Source organism: Schistocerca cancellata, chromosome 8 (genome assembly GCF_023864275.1).
Source record: "Schistocerca cancellata isolate TAMUIC-IGC-003103 chromosome 8, iqSchCanc2.1, whole genome shotgun sequence".
Taxonomy (NCBI): domain Eukaryota; kingdom Metazoa; phylum Arthropoda; class Insecta; order Orthoptera; family Acrididae; genus Schistocerca; species Schistocerca cancellata.
Window position 1 is genome coordinate 70,669,413 of NC_064633.1, and position 18,902 is coordinate 70,688,314.

Sequence of the window (18,902 nt, forward strand, 5' to 3'; positions counted from 1 at the left end):
GAGCCAAAAATACCCTTTTTGAATCAGAAGAATTACCCCAAAAAATAATACCATATGACATAAGCGTATGAAAATATGCGAAGTAGACAACTTTTCGTGTTGAAATGTCACTTGTTTCAGATACTATTCTAATGGTAAATAAAGCAGCATTTAGTTTCTGAACAAGATCCTGAACATGGGCTTTCCGCAACAGCTTACTATCTATCCGAACGCCTAGGAACTTGAACTGTTCCGTCTCGCTTATAATATGCCCATTCTGTCTGATCAAAATATCGGTTCTTGTTGAATTGTGAGTTAGAAACTGTAAAAACTGAGTCTTACTGTGATTTAGCATTAAATTATTTTCCACAAACCACGAACTTACTTCATGAACTACATTATTTGATAATGTCTCGATATTACACACAAGATCCTTCACTACCAAGCTGGTGTCATCAGCAAACAGAAATACTTTTGAATCACCTGTAATACTAGAAGGCATATCATTTATATAAATAAGAAACAGCAGTGGCCCCAGCACCGACCCTTGGGGAACGCCCCACTTAACAGTGCCCCATTGGGACTGAACAACACTACCACTCTCAATATTGCGGAGAATTACCTTCTGCTTTCTGTTCTTAAAGTAAGAGGCGAACCAATTGTAAGCTACTCCCCTTACTCCATAGTGGTCCAACTTCTGCAGTAATATTTTGTGGTCAACACAGTCAAAAGCCTTCGTTAAATCAAAGAAAACACCTAACGCTCGCAACCTTTTATTTAATCCGTCCAAAACCTCACAGAGAAAAGAGAATATAGCATTTTCAGTTGTTAAGCTATTTCTAAAACCAAACTGTACATTTGACAGCAAATTATGTGAATTTAAATGCTCCAGTAACCTTGTATATACAACCCTCTCGATAACTTTAGCAAACACCGGTGGCATAGAAATAGGTCTATAATTGTCAAGATTATCCCTGTCTCCCTTTTTATAATGTGGCTTCACTACAGAGTACTTTAATCGGTCAGGAAACCGACCACTCCTAAAGGAAAAGTTACAGATATGGCTAAGTAGGGGGCTAACATACATAGAACAATACTTCAGTATTCTGCTAGATACCCTGTCATATCCATGAGAGTTCTTGTTCTTTAGTGATTTGATTATTAACTCAATCTCCCTCTTGGCAGTATCATGGAGGAGCATTTCAGGTAACAGTCTCGGAACACTTTTTTCTACAACCGCTATATGATTCCCTGTTGGGACTAGGTTTCTATTTAGTTCACCTGCTATATTCAGAAAGTGATTATTAAATACTGTACATATATGCGACTTATCAGTAACACGGACATTCCCACTACGCATTAATTCTATATCCTCGACCTGTCTCTGCAGACCAGCCACTTCCTTTACGACCGACCATATGGTTTTAATTTTATCCTGAGACTTAGCTATTCTATCTGCATACCACATACTTTTTGCCTTCCTAATAACTTTTTTAAGCACCTTACAATACTGTTTGTAATGGGCTGCTGCATTTAGATTGTGACTGTTTCTAACGTTTTGATATAATTGCCACTTTGTTCTACAAGATATTCTTATCCCTCTAGTCAGCCACCCAGGCGGCCTGTTTGTGCTAGTACCCTGTTTTGAACGTTCTAACGGAAAGCAACTTTCAAAGAGCACGAGAAAAGTCTTGAGGAAAGCATTATATTTATCGTCTACTGTATCAGCACTATTAACATCTTGCCACTCTTGTTCCTTGATAAGGTTTACAAAGGTCTCTACAGCAACTGGATCAGCTTTCCTAAAAAGTTGATAACTATATTTAACATGTGTTGCAGCACAAAAATCTTTTAGAGTTAAAATTTGTGCATCATGATCCGAAAGGCCATTCACCTTTTTGCTAACAGAATGCCCTTCTAGTAGTGAGGAATGAACAAAAATATTGTCTATGGTTGTTCTACTGTTCCCTTGCACTCTCGTTGGAAAGAATACGGTTTGCATAAGATTATATGAATTAAGGAGGTCTACCAGCAATCACTTATACAATTAATATTGAAGTCACCACATATAACTAACTTTTTGCATTTCCTATAAAGTGAACCAAGAACCTCCTCTAGCTTTTGCAAAAATGTTGTGAAATCGGAGTCTGGGGATCTATAAATAACAACAGTAAGAAGTTTCGCTCCACTAAATTTAACCACACCTGCACAACATTCAAACACCTTTTCAGTGCAGTACTTTGAAACATCAATTGACTCAAATGGGATACCGTTTTTCACATACATGGCTACTCCCCCACACCGCAAAGAGCTCCTAGAAAAGCTGCCAGCCAACCTGTATCCTGGTAGAGGAAGCCTCTGAATTATCTCCTTAGTTAAGAAGTGTTCAGATATACCAATAATTTCAGAGTCAACATCTATAAGCAGTTCACTAACTTTATGTCTAATACCTTGTATATTTTGATGAAGTATACTAATTCCTTCATTAATTGGATACCTAAGCTTTGTCGAAAGTGGTTTCTTTGTTAGAGAGACTTCCCTTAAGCAGGAATACCTATCAGCTGACTTCAATCTAAAAAAGGTGCAGCTCCAACACCCACAACTACCGGAATTTTCCCATGAGTGATCCCACCACCCCCACCTATGCTGTCACTTATAAGCTTTGCCAACCTCCCCTTTCCATACCTGTCGAGGTGCAGGCCATGTCTAGTGAAACCCATCCTGCTGATAGACTCCACCGACACCACTGAAATGTGTCTCATGCCTTCTGTCATCAGCGCACCCCCAAGTCTCATGTTGTTACGCTTGACAGCTGCATTAAGATGAGGCCGATCGTGACGCTGAAACAGTTCCACGAAATGCACATTCGTGTTGTCAGTCTGAGTGGCTATCTTTTCCAGGTCACCATCTATGTCATACTCCCCATCCCTGTCAATACTATTACCAGCCCCACCCACAATCACTACCTGATTCTCTTTAGTAAAATCCCTACATAACCCCCCTATGTTAACAGACACTTGAGCCAATCCTGCATTAGGCTTCACAATGCTGGTGACCTGATACTCACTCCCCAGCACTTCCTGCAACTGCTGGCCTACACCTCTGCCATGAGAACTACCTAACAGCAGAACCGTCTTCTTTCTCTTAGACTTTGCAACTGTCCTAGCCACCATAACTGCTGAGGTCTGCTGCATACTTCCTACATCTACAGCTACTAGAGATTCCTCTCCACTAGACTGACAGTTGGTCATATCTATTACAAACACCAATAGTAAAACTATCTGAAAATCTCCTTCTCCTAGCAGATCTCTTGCCAACAGCCAGCTCCCATTCCCCAGCCCCCTTCTCCCTCCTCATCCTATCTAGCTCCTCCTATGCGTTTTTCAACTGCACCTGAAGGGCACAGATCTTACGCTCCTGCTCCTCTATCAATTTACTCTTGCTACATAACCTGCAGTTCCAGGAGAGGATCTCACCAGAATGCCCACTGGCTTCCCCACTGCATTCCCCCCAGTGAAAATACTTCGAACAAGTCACACACCGCAATCCACTACTCACAAACCTACGGCAAAGCCCACACTTCTCACTCATGGTAAAATTTTACAGCTATTGAAACAAGAAAACAACTTTAAGTTCCGCTACTACAATAGGAAGATGTTAAAAACTGACTACAATAATCACAAACTTGCTCTACAAGGGAAGTAACTACTATTATTAACCGTATTAATCAACAACAAATGAGAATATAACAAAATACTAACACAGAAAGAAAATCAAACGTCTAAGGACACTGAAAGCACTTCGCAAAAATTTCTTCTGAAATTATTTCACCGAAAACACCAAGAACACCGGTTGAAGACTACTAAATTTCCTAAATAAACTACTATACACAAACAATTAATTAGTACTTAGCTTTCGATGCGCCGCTACAGCTGCAACTGGTCAGCGCGGAATGTAAACAAGGGGTAAGAGGTTAAGTTGCTCGATGCGAAACACTCCAAGTATGAGGTCACAACACAAGAAAGGCAGAGGTGAATGAAGAAACCACTAATAAGTCAGTTATATAGTAAATATTATCACAAAAACCGTTAAAATATATATCTGAAACCTAAAAATATATGAAAACTTAGAGAGCGATCTCACACGCAGTCACGCGCTTATGACGTCACACCAAAGAGTGCAGCGAAGATATAGAATTGCCAAATTTGGAGTACTGTTAAACCGCGTGCTGTGCAAGAAGAGCCAGTATGTGACAGTGTCGTGTGGGTTCACGAGCTCGTTTATTCTTGGTCTGTTCCTCTGTGAAGAATTCACACCCGGAGGGCCGGTCAGGAGTGCTGTGACGTCTGCACTTTATGGAGACCTCCTTGTTCAGCAAGTGATTCCTGTTTTGGAAGAGCAATTGTGTGGAAACCACTGTTTTCATAGAAGATGGGACAACACCTCCTGTCGTTCGCCCAGTGAAAAACTGCTTAATGGTACCTCCCATGAACGTGTTATCTCCATAGCTTCTCCAGATGCATGGCCTGCAAGATCACCTCATGTAATGAACGTGACTTTTGGCTCAGGAGATATCTAAAATAGTGCGTTTACCAGGTGCGCGTTCAGTCTGTACCCGATGCGAAAGTCAGTGCACAGGATCACATTGCTCAGATTGCATAGGAACTGTTGCGAGCACCTGTTAATCTTGTCGTTTTACGCATGCAACATCTCGTGATGTCTCCGGTGCACAAATTGAACAAACTGTGCAAGCGGCAGTTAAGAACGACATCAACTTAATGCCGTTCTCACTTGTTTGACCTTTTCTGCCCACGTCGCATTCCTAATCCGTTACATGCGGCACTGTCAACGCAAGAAACACGTGTAGAAATGTTTCCATATTTGCAGCTGGTGGTCAAAACTGGAAGTAATTTTTCCAGTGTAAATCTGTTCCGCATTAACGGATCAGAATATCTACAAAGTTCCGATGCCACACGACAATTACAGCCCACACCAGACCTCTACGAGTGGCTGCACTTTGAATGGGCGAGTGGGTGGATTTTTAGTTGGTTCCGAGAAGAGATTAAACTGCATGGACTGTTATGTCCCTTTTTCCCATATTCACACAGGCCTCAGATTAAAACTGTTGTGGTTGGCAGGAGAGCCAACACCGTGTTACTAGAAGAAGCCGAAAGGCACGTGTTTTAGCTCACGCAGGCTGGCGTGAGGTCTGGAACAGGACAAGGAAATTAGACTTTAGAAAAAACGGACGTAGCTGGTGGAATACTTAACTTTAATCCATTAATGGTGAACGTCGCTCTTGACGTGTTTTACAGTATCAAAAGTAACTGGTAATGGCCCCTTGCTAGGTCGTAGCAAATGACGTAGCTGAAGGCTATGCTAACTATCGTCTCGGCAAATGAGAGCATATTTTGTCAGTGAACCATCGCTAGCAAAGTCGGTTGTACAACTGGGGCGAGGGCTAGGAAGTCTCTCTAGACCTGCCGTGTGGCGGCGCTCGGCAATCACTGATAGTGGCGACACGCGGGTCCGACGTATACTAACGGACCGCGGCCGATTTAAAGGCTACCACCTAGCAAGTGTGGTGTCTGGCGGTGACACCACAAAAACCATACCCCGAAGGAATCCTATCGCTTGAAATCTGTAGTTTTACACATTTTTTTTCCTTCCCAAATGTAACCACACGAAAGTGGAAAACGAAAGTATCAAGCCAAAATTGAAAACATTGATGAAAAGGAAAAATGGGTAAAAGGTCTTAAAACAATATAGCAGATGGCCTCGGCTGGCTGATCGCAAGAATAAAGAAGGTAGGGTGAGGACCTGAAAGATGAGGGTAGGGTACCCACCCTTAAATAAAATGACAAAAAAATCCCTTCATGGATAAAACTTAAAACTATGTTAGCCGTTGACGCATTGTCATCTAAAAGCGAAGGAAGAGCGTCAGGGAGATTAAACGTCCGCCGCACGACGGCTAAAATGGACAGTCCAACAAATTGTGGACAACTGTCAATAGTGAACCACAGTGATACTGGGGTAGGTCCTCGCGATGTAGGAGGTGACCATGAGTCAGCCAAGTATGGCCGATGCAGAGCCGGCAAAGAACAATGGAGTCCTTCCGAGAGTCTCGCATGGACGACCTCCACACATTCGTTGTCTCCTTTTCCATATTTAACTTATTCGGCAAAGTCAGGGAGCGCCGGTCTGTATTTCAGAGTCCAAAAATTTTGCAGCTGAATAACAATAGATCAGATGCCGGTATGTCGATCTCCAGACTCTATTTACGAGCAGCCTCTTCGCCTAATCTGTCAGAAAGTTTGTTTCCCGGGTTTCTGACGTGTTGAAGAGAATACAACCAGAGGGCCTGTCAGGTGTACCGTGACGTCTGCACATTATCGAGACCACCTTGTACAGCATTTGGTTTCCACAAACGTACGCCATTCCAAGGCAGTAATAACCGTTTTCACACAAGATGGGACACCATCTCATGTTGCCCAGTGAACACACGAACACCACTGACCGTCCACATTGTTCGAGGACGTAAACGGTGTCTTCGGCGGCCATTACCAAAGGATGGCTAGGATAGCGCTGGTCGAGAGCTTGCAAGGCGCTCAAGGCGTCGCTAAAAAAGACGAAGTACTCCTCAGTGCTGGATTTCATATGCTCAAGAACGTGAGAGACGGCCACCAGCTCTGCAGCGAAAACGCTGCAGCCACCTGGCAGGGAGCGCTGTACAGTATGTCCCACATGTGCATAATTGAACCTAGCGACGGAGGGTTACAGGATGAACTGAGTCTTTTGCGACTTGTGATAGGGCCAGACGAAGCTGTGCTCGAGTTACACACTATGGAGGTGTATGTGAGTGGACCCGGAAGAGAGGTGGTAGAGGGAAAGACTCGAATTCAGTGAGAAGAGACTGGACACTGTAATGGACATCATCCTCTAGCATTACTTTTCCTCAACAGTAGTTGTCGATGCCAGTATTATTTCTCGAATTTTGGACAGGTCAGTATTATCTCAGCTGATTTTCTGAAAACTCTCATATAATTTTATACACTGTTTGTTAAATTTAAAGCTAAAATTATGAGAAGGAATTACTTTATAAAATATTTTAGTTTCGATGTCATAATCGATAAGTACTAGTTCTGAATGTACAGTTATAATTATTTTTTTAGAAACATTTGAAATTGCGAAGTATTTGCACGCTTAAAATTTCTATTATTAATTACGCAGTCCTGTACTGTTTATTATGTTTATTTCTGGATTCATTTATGAAATAATAATCGAAATTAAATCTAACAACAATATTCCAAATGGCTTTCAGTTTCTGTTAACAAATGAATTTCTATTTCTGCAGAATGTGGGCGTCGTAAGTATGCCTCTGATATTATCGGGCCTATTTTTATATTTATGTGCGAACAATGTAATTTAGTCTTTGTATAATATACTAAACAGTACTAAACTGTCTCGTGGGCCCCTACCACCACGGCACAGCGCGTCCCCAGGTTGCGGATAGGGGATACGGCCTTCATATATGAAGGGTAGCTGCGAATACAAAAAATAAGCAGCCGCGGACAGCCGGTGGGGAGCAGGTGATGGCGTGATGAACCATCCCTGCTTCTTCTTCTCTTCCTAGCAAATCTATTCATCAAGAATCAGCAACATTAATGGCCATGGGTCCCTTTGAAGTAAAATATTCCGGAGGTAAACTAGGTTCCCATTCGGATCTCCGGGCGGAGTCTACTTCGAAGAGATTCAGGCCGAAAGGAACTTTCAGGTTGGGAACATGGAACGTTAAAAGTTTGAACAGGCCAGGAACATTCCAGACATTATTAGACGAATTAGATAGATACGATGTAGACATTACAGCTATTCAAGAAACTCGATGGCAGGGGGATGGTAGCATAAAGAGGGGTAACTATACATTTTTCTATAGAGGTGCGGAAGCTCACAGTTTCGGAACAGGTTTCGCAGTACAGGGAAAAGTGCTTCACGCAATCGGACATATAAGGTTCATTAGTGACCGACTATCAGTTATAGTGTTGTCCGGCAGGTGGAATAGACTAGTAGTAATTAATGTACACGCACCAACTGAGGACACTGAAGAGGCTGTTAAAGACGGCTTTTATGAAGAACTAGATCAACTGTGGGATGAGTTCTCCTCGTATTATACAAAATTAATCATAGGTGATTTTAATGCGAAGATAGGGAAGGAGGAAGCATTCCGGCCTACAATTGGGAAAGAAAGTTTGCATAACATTTCGAATGATAATGGCACAAGGGTGGTTAATTTTGCTGTTTCAAAAGACATGATTGTTGAGAGCACATATTTCAAAAGGAAGGACATTCATAAAGCAACTTGGGTCTCTCCTGATGGACACACCCGAAACCAAATTGATCATGTTCTTGTAGATCGGAGATGGCACACTAGTATAGAAAATGTTAGGACTTTCAGGGGAGCAGACTGGGATTCTGATCATTTTCTTGTCGTTGCCAAAGTTCACCAACGGCTATCTACAGCAACATCAAGATGTCACAATGCAGAACTTGTTAGGTTCGACACTGACAAGCTAAATGATGAAAACTTTAGAAGAAGGTACATGATAGAAATTACAAATAGGTTTGATGCTCTCAGGACACACGAAGATCAAGACGAGGATGTAAATAAACAGTGGATCACTGTGAGGAATAAGATCAAAGAGGCAGCAAAGGTCACAATAGGTACAATTAAGAAGAACAGGAGGAAACCGTGGTTTGATGAGGAATGCAAGAAATTGGTAGAGGAAAGGAGAAAAGCGCGATTAGATTGGGATAGAATGGGAGACAGAAAACGAGAGGAGTTCTTGAACTTGAGAAGGGAAGTTGGTCGTATACGGGCAAAGAAGAGGGATTATTTGAACAATCAAGTTACAAAAATGGAAACAAACAGTAAAACAAAAAACATTAGGGAACATTACCTAGACATAAATGGGTATTGTTGTGTCTAGACAAGACAGTCTAGACACAAGGCGGAGTTACCGAAAGGGCACGCGGGCACGCGTCAACTCACGCCGACTGGTGTGAATTCTGGAACAGGATACGTAATTAATGCTATAAAGAAAAGTACGTAGCTGTATAATACTTATCTTTAATCCATCATTGTGGTACATCGCTCTTGACGATACAAATGAGACTTTAATTACAAGCACTGTAAGGCTAATGGCGCCTTGCTAGGTCGTAGTCATGGACTTAGCTGAAGGCTATTCTAACTGTCGCTCGGCAAATGAGAGGAAGGCTTCGGCAGTGTAGTCGCTAGCAAAGTCGTCGTACAACTGGGGCGAGTGCTAGTACGTCTCTCTAGACCTGCCGTGTGGTGGCGCTAGGTCTGCAATTACTGACAGTGGCGACACGCGGGTCCGACATGTACTAATGGACCGCGGCCGATTTAAAGTTACCACCTAGCAAGTGTGGTGTCTGGCGGTGACACCACAGGTATAGGAAGGGCTTCAAGGCTAGGACAAATGCACTTAGAGGGGATTCTTGGGGAATACTGACAGACCCCAGTGCTATATTAAGTAAATGGAGGGCGTATTTTGAGCATCTATTAAAGGTACACCAGGAAGCAGGAAATGAGCAGGCATACGAAATACATACAGCAGAACCCCAGATACCTGAGCCAACGTTAAAGGAAGTAAGAGATGCAATCAACAAATTGAAAAACCATAAAGCACCAGAATCAGATTGCATAACTGCAGAATTAGTTAAAAATGGGGGACAGAAATTGGTGGAAGTAGTTCACAAAGTGATAACTAATGGAACTGAGAGATGATACCTGAAGAGTGGCAGTAGTCGATTCTGATCCCAATTTTTAAGAAAGGTGACAAAATGGATTGTAGTAATTATAGAGGGATATCGCTATTACCAGTATGTACCAAAATTTTCTCGAATATTCTGCTAAGCAGGCTTACACCATATGCAGATGAAGTTGTGGGGGATTACCAAGCCGGCTTTCGGAGGAACAAAAATGGCTCTCAGCACTATGGGACTTAACATCTGTGGTCATCAGTCCCCTAGAACTTAGAACTACTTAAACCTAACTAACCTAAGGACATCACACACATCCATGCCCGAGGCAGCATTCGAACCTGCGACCGTAGCAGTCGCGGGGTCGGAGGAACAGATCAACTATAGACCAAATATTCACCCTGCGTCAAATTTTGGAAAAGAAATCGGAATACAATAAACCAGTTCATAATCTTTTCATAGATTTTACAAAAGCATATGATTCAGTATTGCAGTCAAAATTGTACCAAATTCTTCTGGAACTTGGAATACCAAAGAAGTATGTTAGACTTATAGAAGCGAGCTTGAAAAACACAAAAGATAGAGTACGCGTGGGGAAATTGGAGTCAGAAGAATTTGTAATAAAGAACGGACTTAAGCAGGGAGATGCCCTGTCTCCGCTACTTTTTAATTTAGTCCTAGAATATGGCAGCAGATAATTCAGAGGGTGTGGAGTTAAATGGAAATATTAAGATATTAGGGTATGCAGATGATCTAAACATCATTAGTGATAGGAAAGAATCTGTAACAGCAAATGCGAATGCATTAATCAAGGCTAGTGAAGATGTAGGTCTAAGGATAAGTGAAGACAAAACTAAATACCTGGTTACTACTAGAATGTCAACAGCAGCAGATCAGGAAATGTTAAGAGTTGGAGACATGCAGTTTGAAAAAGTGAACACATTTAAGCATCTAGGCGTGGACATCACTTCGAGGAATGAGATTGAATCCGAACTGAAGAAGAGACTACGGGCGGGAAATGCGTGCTACTTCTCACTGAATAGATTACTTTCATCACGGATATTGTCTAGGAATTTAAAGATTAGAATATACAAAACTATTATTCTACCAGTTACGCTCTATGGGTGTGAGACTTGGTCTCTCACTGTGCAAAATGAAAAGTCGTTTCGAGTATTTGAAAACAAAATTTTTAGGAAAATTTTTGGAGCAAAAAGGGATGACATTAGCGGAGAGTGGCGAAAACTGCATAACGAAGAGGTTCATGACAAGCCCTGACATAATCAGTATTATTAAATCACGTAGGCTGCGATTGGCGGGTCACGTAGCTCTAATGGATGAGGGCAGGGCAGCGCGCAGAGTACTGGTAGGGCACCTAGAGGGAAAACATCCTGTGGGGAGACCGAGGCGTAGATGGGAGGACAATGTGAAGGCTGATTTGAGGAGCCTAGGTATTGAAGGTGATTGGAAGGAAATAACCCAAGACAGGGACAGATGGCGAAAATACGTTGCTGCGGTAATGGACTCTCGAGTCCGGTACGACCAGTGAGTAAGTAAGTATAATATACTAAAATGTGAGAAAGATTTACGTAAAATCAAAAATTCTGCAACAACAGTCTCTTAATTTTTCACACAAACAATCTTCAAATTTATTTAGTTCAATCTAACCGTTAGTATCTAAAATGTGACATTTTCAACTTTGAGAATCAGACCCCTAAACAAGAAGAGCTGGAGCCATGTCAACATGACAAGCTAACTAAACATGAAAGTGTAATTTAATCTTCGTTCCTCTCAAATCTTCATAAAAGACATTGTGTAATGTGGAATATAGATGGAAGTAGGAAGGAGGGGGTAGCTTACAACACGGACTGCAATTATAATCCCCGATCCGGGTCGCTGTTGCTGGGGACGCGTCGCTGTATTAGGGAAAAGGAGACGCTAATTTGGATTTTAGGCGAGCTGCGAATATGTGTGGGGTTGCTCCACGACGGATCAGATGGCAACTGCTTGCCAGTTATACCAGCTTCCACGAGTAAACTGCTCACATGGCTCATTCGGAAAGCTCCTGTAGCAAATCGAACTCAACATTGCTGTATAGATTCCAGCGGCTGCAATGCTAAGGACAATGCTGAACCACACGCCAGGTTCCCATTGTCAATACGCAGCCGTACAAATCCCCTGGTACAGTCCCAACAGTGTAGGGCGATCTGCACCGCAGTCAGCGTGACTCCGTCGCCTTAAGCGAAAGTGTTGCAGGGCCTTAACTTTCTCATCTTAGGCATCGAAGAATGTTAAGTTGAGCAGGCGTCGAAAACCAGCTCTAAATAAGGAAAAGAGTTCACTGTATTAAGGAGATGCTCATCAAGGTAAAGTTGTGGGTGCGGGAGAACTGTCTGATGGGGGACAGAAGACCATGATGTAAGTATTGACGGCTGAAAACTGGAAGCTGTGGGTGAGGACCCATAACTGCGCCTTTCGTATGACTCCCTACTTTCGACAGTCAGCCACACCAATAGTAGAGTAGCAAAAGGAAACGCAGAAGTCGTCAGCATATAAGAAAGGTGATACTGGGGATCCCACAGCTACTGCAAGACCATTAATGGCCACTAAAGAGTGGGTCACTCGGTACAGAGCCCTGCGGGACTCCATTCTCTTGGACGTGGAAGCTCTGAATCAAACTCAGAAGGTTCTGTATAAAAATCGGGAATGGGCCCCAGCGCCCCACTCTTGTAATGTAGAGAGTATGTGGTGTCGCCAAGTGGTGTCGTAGGCTTGACATCTGGAAAAGGCCATCTGGACAGCAGACTCCAGGTATACCAACCTGTAAGTGGTGGAGCGACTTTGGTGGAAATCACCCTGGCAGGGGCCAGAAGGCTCTGAGACTCAAGGAGACAGCACAACCGCCGACTCATCACACATTCGAGCAGCCTGCACAGAACGTCGGTGAGGTTAATAGGACGATAGCTCTCCATACCTAGCGTGTTCTTACCAGGTTTTAGCGCTGGAAGGATGGTACTTTCTCGCCATTGCAGCAGGAATTCACAATCGGACCAGAGGCAGTTGAAGACCGCAAGGAGGTGGCACTGATAATCTACTGATAGATGATTAATCATTTGCTGATGGGTGTGGTCTGGCCCAAGGGTTGTGTTTGGACAATGTGCAAGGGCACTGAGAAATGCCCACTCACTATATGGCTCAGGGTGGCTTGTAGTAAAAGATAAATGTTGTCGTTTCAGCTGCTGTTTTAGAATACAAAAGGCAGGTTGGTAATTCTCAGATGCAGAGATTCAAGCGGAATGCTCGGCAAAACGCACTGCAATTGCGTCTGCGTCGGTATATACGGATACATGTGTGGAAATCCCACGTAGCCTGCAGGGGTCTGATATCTGTAAAGACATTTTCTGATATCTGTAAAGGCATATGAGTTCTAGTCCAAACCTGAGAACGAGAGGTTCATGTCCCAATGGTGGATATGTACCGTTCCCAGCACTCCTGCTTCCGTCACTTGATTAGTTGATGGAGCAGGGCATGGCGCCGCTTGAAGGCAATGAGGTGCTCCATTAATTGGTGCCGCTTTAACGTCGTATGGCCCACCTACGATCCCTGATGGTCGCAGCGATTTCCGTCGACCACCAAGGCACTGTCTTCCGCCCAGGGGCATCCCAAGGAATAAGAGATTGCCTATTCATCTGCAGAAACAATGGTCACAGTGATATTCTGTATCGCTACATAGACTTTGCCATACGATAGAGATCCGTCGGTGGTAGCAGAGATGAAAGCGTCCACTCAGCCTTGGTAATAGTACCTCTGGGCCAGCATCTAGGAGAGTGACGCTGGTGAATGAACAATAATAACAGAAAGTGGTCACTGCCATACAAGTCGTCATGAGCCAGTGGATAGATGATAGAAGGCCAGAAATGCAAACTGAGAGATTAATATATATAATAATCCATACCTCTGACACCTTGTTGCAGTTATTGTGAGTTTTGTAATATACCTGACAGCCGCAAAGGGTGGGGGTCCATATTCCTGGAAACCAGGTTTCCTGAAGGGCTAAGCAGACAGCAGGTGTAATGCTTAAGAGTTGTCGTAGTTCAAATAGGTGCACGAAAAAGTCTCTGCAGTTCCACCGGAGGATGAAGCATTCTGTAGCCTGGGAAGGCATAAATGGACTGTGGGGGCAGTTCACACCACAGGGTCACCTACCACCTGTTGAGGGTTTGTGGTCTATGTGTCAACTGGTTCTGAAGCACCGATGAGATCTAGGTCCTCAGGGGACACTAGGATCTCCACCTCATCCTCAGAATAGGAACGTAAAGGAAGCTGTGGTGTGGGAGCCAACGGGATCTCTCTCTTCTTTATTGTTTCCTTTTTCCTGTCGTCTCTTGATTGTTTCCTTTTTCCTGTCGTCTCACTTCTCTGTCGGTTTCTCTGGCTGGCAGAGCTTCTCTGAGTCTCAGGAACCGATGATGATTGTGAAGCCCTACGACCAACATCTTGTGGCTCCTTCAGCCACTGGCTGGTGTCTAGCTTCACAGCAGCAGGAGCCTCTCCCAAGAGACACCTTCCCTGCAAGAGGAACTGGAGGAGGCTGTTGCTTCTCCAGACAGTGGGTGGGGACACATGTCCCAATGGCTGGGAAAGCTTTACACCTGAAGTAGATGTTAGAGGAGCAACAGAAGGAGCATTCCCTCCAGCCATCAAGGGGGCAGGCGTAGGCTGGCGGCCTGTAGGGCCCACTTTAAGAGGCATAGCTGATGGGGATACCATTTTTGTAAAGGGCAATGTCGTCATAGCCATAGCATACGAGGACGTCATGTGTAGAGGGTTAAGTTATATATATATATTTTTTTTTTGCCTCTGTGTAGGTCAGTCTGTCCAGGGTCTTATATTCCATTATCTTCCTCTCTTTCTGATAAATGGTCAGTCCAGCAAACAAGGGGAATGGTGTTCTCTGTAGTTGATGCAAATGGGAGGAGGAGCACAAGGAATATTCCTGTGTGACGGATGTCCACATTCCCAATACGTGGGGCTGACGTTACATAGAGAGGACATGGGCCCAAATTTTCACCATCTGAAGCACTGAATAGGGCGAGGAACGTAGGGCTTAACGGTACACCGGCAATGAATGACTCCCAAAGGCCAAGATGAAGGCACCACTAGCAACTCTGTTGTCGTTAGGTCCACTAGGCACAAATCTGATGAAGTGTACACCTCAGCCGGCCACGGTGGCCGAGTGGTTCTAGGCGCTCCAGTCCGGAACCATGCAGCTGCTGTGGTCGCAGGTTCGAATCCTGCCTTGGGCATTGATGTTGTGATGTCCTTAGGTTTAAGTAGTTCTAAGTCTGGAGGAGTGATGGCATCAGATGTTGAGTACCATAGTGCTCAGAGCCATTTGCCATTTTGTACACCTCATCACCGTAGGCTGACGAGCAGCTTGTCAGCAGACTGCAAGAGGAGACCTGTATGGACCATGTTCACGCTCTTATGGGTGGTGATGGATATCATAACATCACCCAGCTTGGCCCAGATGAATATCGCACGTGAATGGGTAGGGGATGTGATATGCCTGCCACCTCCCCAAACTTGTCCACTAAGTTCTCAACGAGAAACAGAGACTTGGAGTGGCTTGTGCATGGTCTCATGGGGAATCGTTTATGCCAACCATCTTTAGCCCTAGTTTCCTCCCATAGTGTATCCAGGGAAGGGAATGATTTGGGGGTCATATCTCTCAGCATCATATTGCACCTTACCTCTCCTAGAGAGTACTGGGGCTGTTAGGCTTTCATCATCGGACAACTTCATTGTGTGTCATCCGCCCTGTTGCCACCCACTCCAGTCAGGCATTCTCCACATGTAATATATATTCACAGTCCGCGGATAGGAAAATCTCAGAGTGTGAGTTATAGCGTTTTTATTTAAACTTAAGTCTTTCTTCAAAATTTACAAAACAATATTCGTATGGTAGGACTGATCCTCCAAGCCTACCAATAACGAAATCAGAGATTCTTCCAAACATAAACTGTCTGTAGTAACCATTCAACTTCACCAAACCAAGCCACGGGCGTCTCGTGAACAGCGGCGCGTAGTCCACATTGCCGTCACCTGAGGACGAGTAGAGGCCCTGCGGGGATGGCTCCGGTACGCTGGCGGCGGTGGACGATGACGCGGCGGCTACGATGACACCAGTGGGCTCGCTCGGCGTGAACTGCCTCTCCAGGTTTTTTTTTATTTTTTTTTTTTTACTTTATTGTTATTTTAATACCTGTACAAATCAGGTAGGCTGGCAGCGGCACACTACGCCGCTCTTCAGCCATAGTGTTGACAATAGTATAAGTACGGAGAATGATAATGAACATAGTGGCGGGCAAAAGAGAGAGGTCACAGAGACACAAAAACACGGAGTCGTTCACACGTGGCGATAACAACACTGAAAACACGTTGGCACGGCGCACAGAACACTGATGAATCCGACGGCACAAGTGAACGTAGTATGCCTCTCCAGGCTCCTGCGCCAGCCTAAATACTGCTCGGCGCATGGATGTGGCTGGCTCTATTTGCAGTCACGTGTCGAGCGGAAGGAAAGGAGTTCGCGGCTGTAGAGACCTCTTGCGGCGCCGTGGACGCCTCCTGGTGGTCTCTGGGGAGCGCCTGTGTTTCCGGGACGACCGGCCAGGCTGACCCCTACTGGGTCCGGGGCCCGCTGTACCGGTCTGCTTCGCGGGAAGCGACAGTTGCAGGCGTTTAGTCTGGACACAGTAACATGGGCGCCACCCAGCCACAGCGAAGGCCATCTGATGTGATGGCCATTGCCAAGAATCGAATGCCCCAAGAATATGGGCATCTAGTTCTTGGCATACATGGGGATTTTTTAGATCAAGCATCAGCAGTGCGATTCCTGTGTTGTCAGTGAGTGGGCTACAACGAAGAGGCTAAATGAAGACGCCCCCCCCCCCCCCCACCGATGGTCTGGCTAATTCGCTGGATGCCGAAGATGCGTTAATATCGTGAGTGCTGGAGATGACAGCGCACAAAGGATGTGAAGTATACACACCATAAGGTGCCCTTGCCCAAAAAGCTGGATTACAGTGACAATTACATTTCCATTACAATAATAGGTCTCAGCACATGAGGGATGCATGACACACCACGTAAGGTGGCCTTCCCCTAATGGCCTGCACTTCTGTAGAACTTTGAAAGACGGTCAGACCCTAAAACGGGACCATAACTGATTAGACTGTAAAATAGGAGACTCTTTTAGTCGCCTCTTTCGCCAGGGAGGAATACCGCGAGTCTATTCTAGCCTCCGAACCCGGAGGGGGGAGGCCGCACTTTAATTACAGCCACATGGTGTAAGTGAAATTTCTCCCAGAAGTGAGATTCTGTGAACTACTATAAGCTGATGTCTTCTGTATGAAGTAAGTATACTTTCCTTTTTATCTTATAACATGTTTATGGAAATTGAAATTTTTGTTTATGCACACCACAGACAGAACAACATGACTAGCATGACTATTTTTATAGAGCTAACGTTAGAATTTTACACATGTCTATTTTCTTCAACAAAAGGAACTGCTTCGTTTGCGAGTTGGATGCCGCAGACAGCTGCCCCTGGCGAGCGCCGCATTCGCAAATCATTTTAACGTGCAAGTTTCATGTGACAGAGGAACTGTGCCTGGTACGGTTGGATTTCGCGCCAGTGTACACTTCGTCAGCGTCAGCTGCTCCTCCCATATGAGAACACTTTTAGTCTGGATAAACCTAACTGCGTCCCCATTTGTGTTTGATTGAAGATGAAAGTAGGGAAGGTATGATACACTCATACACTCAGAAATATTGTGTGTAGGCGGCGATAAACAGCTGTAATAAAGGTCACGAACTCCGTCACGCAACAAACAGCTGTACTTTTTTACAATCGATTTCTTTCACACTGTGAGCATCATTGGTCCATCTGTACCAAAGAACAGTTATATATGAACAGTTATATATGAAGTGCATACAGTACCTGTATACGTTATGAAGTGTGAGTTATGCGGTACTGTGTACACACACTACACCCAGAGTGTAAATTATCTACAGAATATACGTAAAAAGGCCTTTTTTGTTGTGCATTCCACAGTCGCAATTGCAGAAATGTAATTTGTGGCAGCACAATGATGTACAGAGTGGTAACATCTTTTTTTCATTAATACATTTTTGCTATTTCTTAACATCTAATGTAAATCTAAGCCTTAGGGAGTATTTTATGAAGGTATTTGTCTGGTATTTAGTCTTCTATGGAAGATAATAGAACCTTTTCAAATGTGATACTACAGAAGAATGCTGAACGTTAGATGGCCAAGTCGAAAAACTAATGAGAAGGTACTGAATGAAGTTGAGGAAAAAATTTATGGCCAAACCTCACCAGTACAGAAGGCCTCGATTGATGTGTCCCATCATGAAGCGTCAAGGAATTGTCAGTTCAGTGGTCGAGCGAAGTCAGAGTCTGTTCGCGCGCGCGCGCGCGCGTGTGTGTGTGTGTGTGTGTGTGTGTGTGTGTTTGAGAGAGAGAGAGAGAGAAAGAGAGAGAGAGAGAGAGAGAGAGGCATGGGTGTGTGTGATGTCTTTGGCCTGGGTGTGTGTGATGTCCTTATGTTAGTTAGGTTTAAGTAGTTCTGAGTTTTTGGGGACTGATGACCTCAGATGTGGAATTCCATAAGGCTCAGAGCCATTTGAACCATTTGCACTTACACAGGACAAACTAGCGTTTGGATGAATACCTCAACAACAAGACGTCGACGTGACAGTCGCTAACCTTCCATCACAAATTGTCAGCAGTCAGATTAACACCATTAGAGACTGTAGCTTCATAAGTTAAAAAACAAAGCTTAAAACCCTGTGGACGAACAGGTATTTGAGAATCTGTAACGGAATACTCTGTATCCGTTGGTTCAAATAGACTTACATAATACCACAACCCAAACTCAGACTTTCACGACTCCGAAGTTAGCCAATATACTTCTTTCCTATCCCGTAATCGGACCCAGCGCAATTGGTACCGTCAATCAGAAGAAACAACAATTATAAAAATTTAACTCGAACACTAAAACAGAAAACATACATTGAAATACAGGAAAGTACATCATAGAATGCTCCCAGTCTAGTGA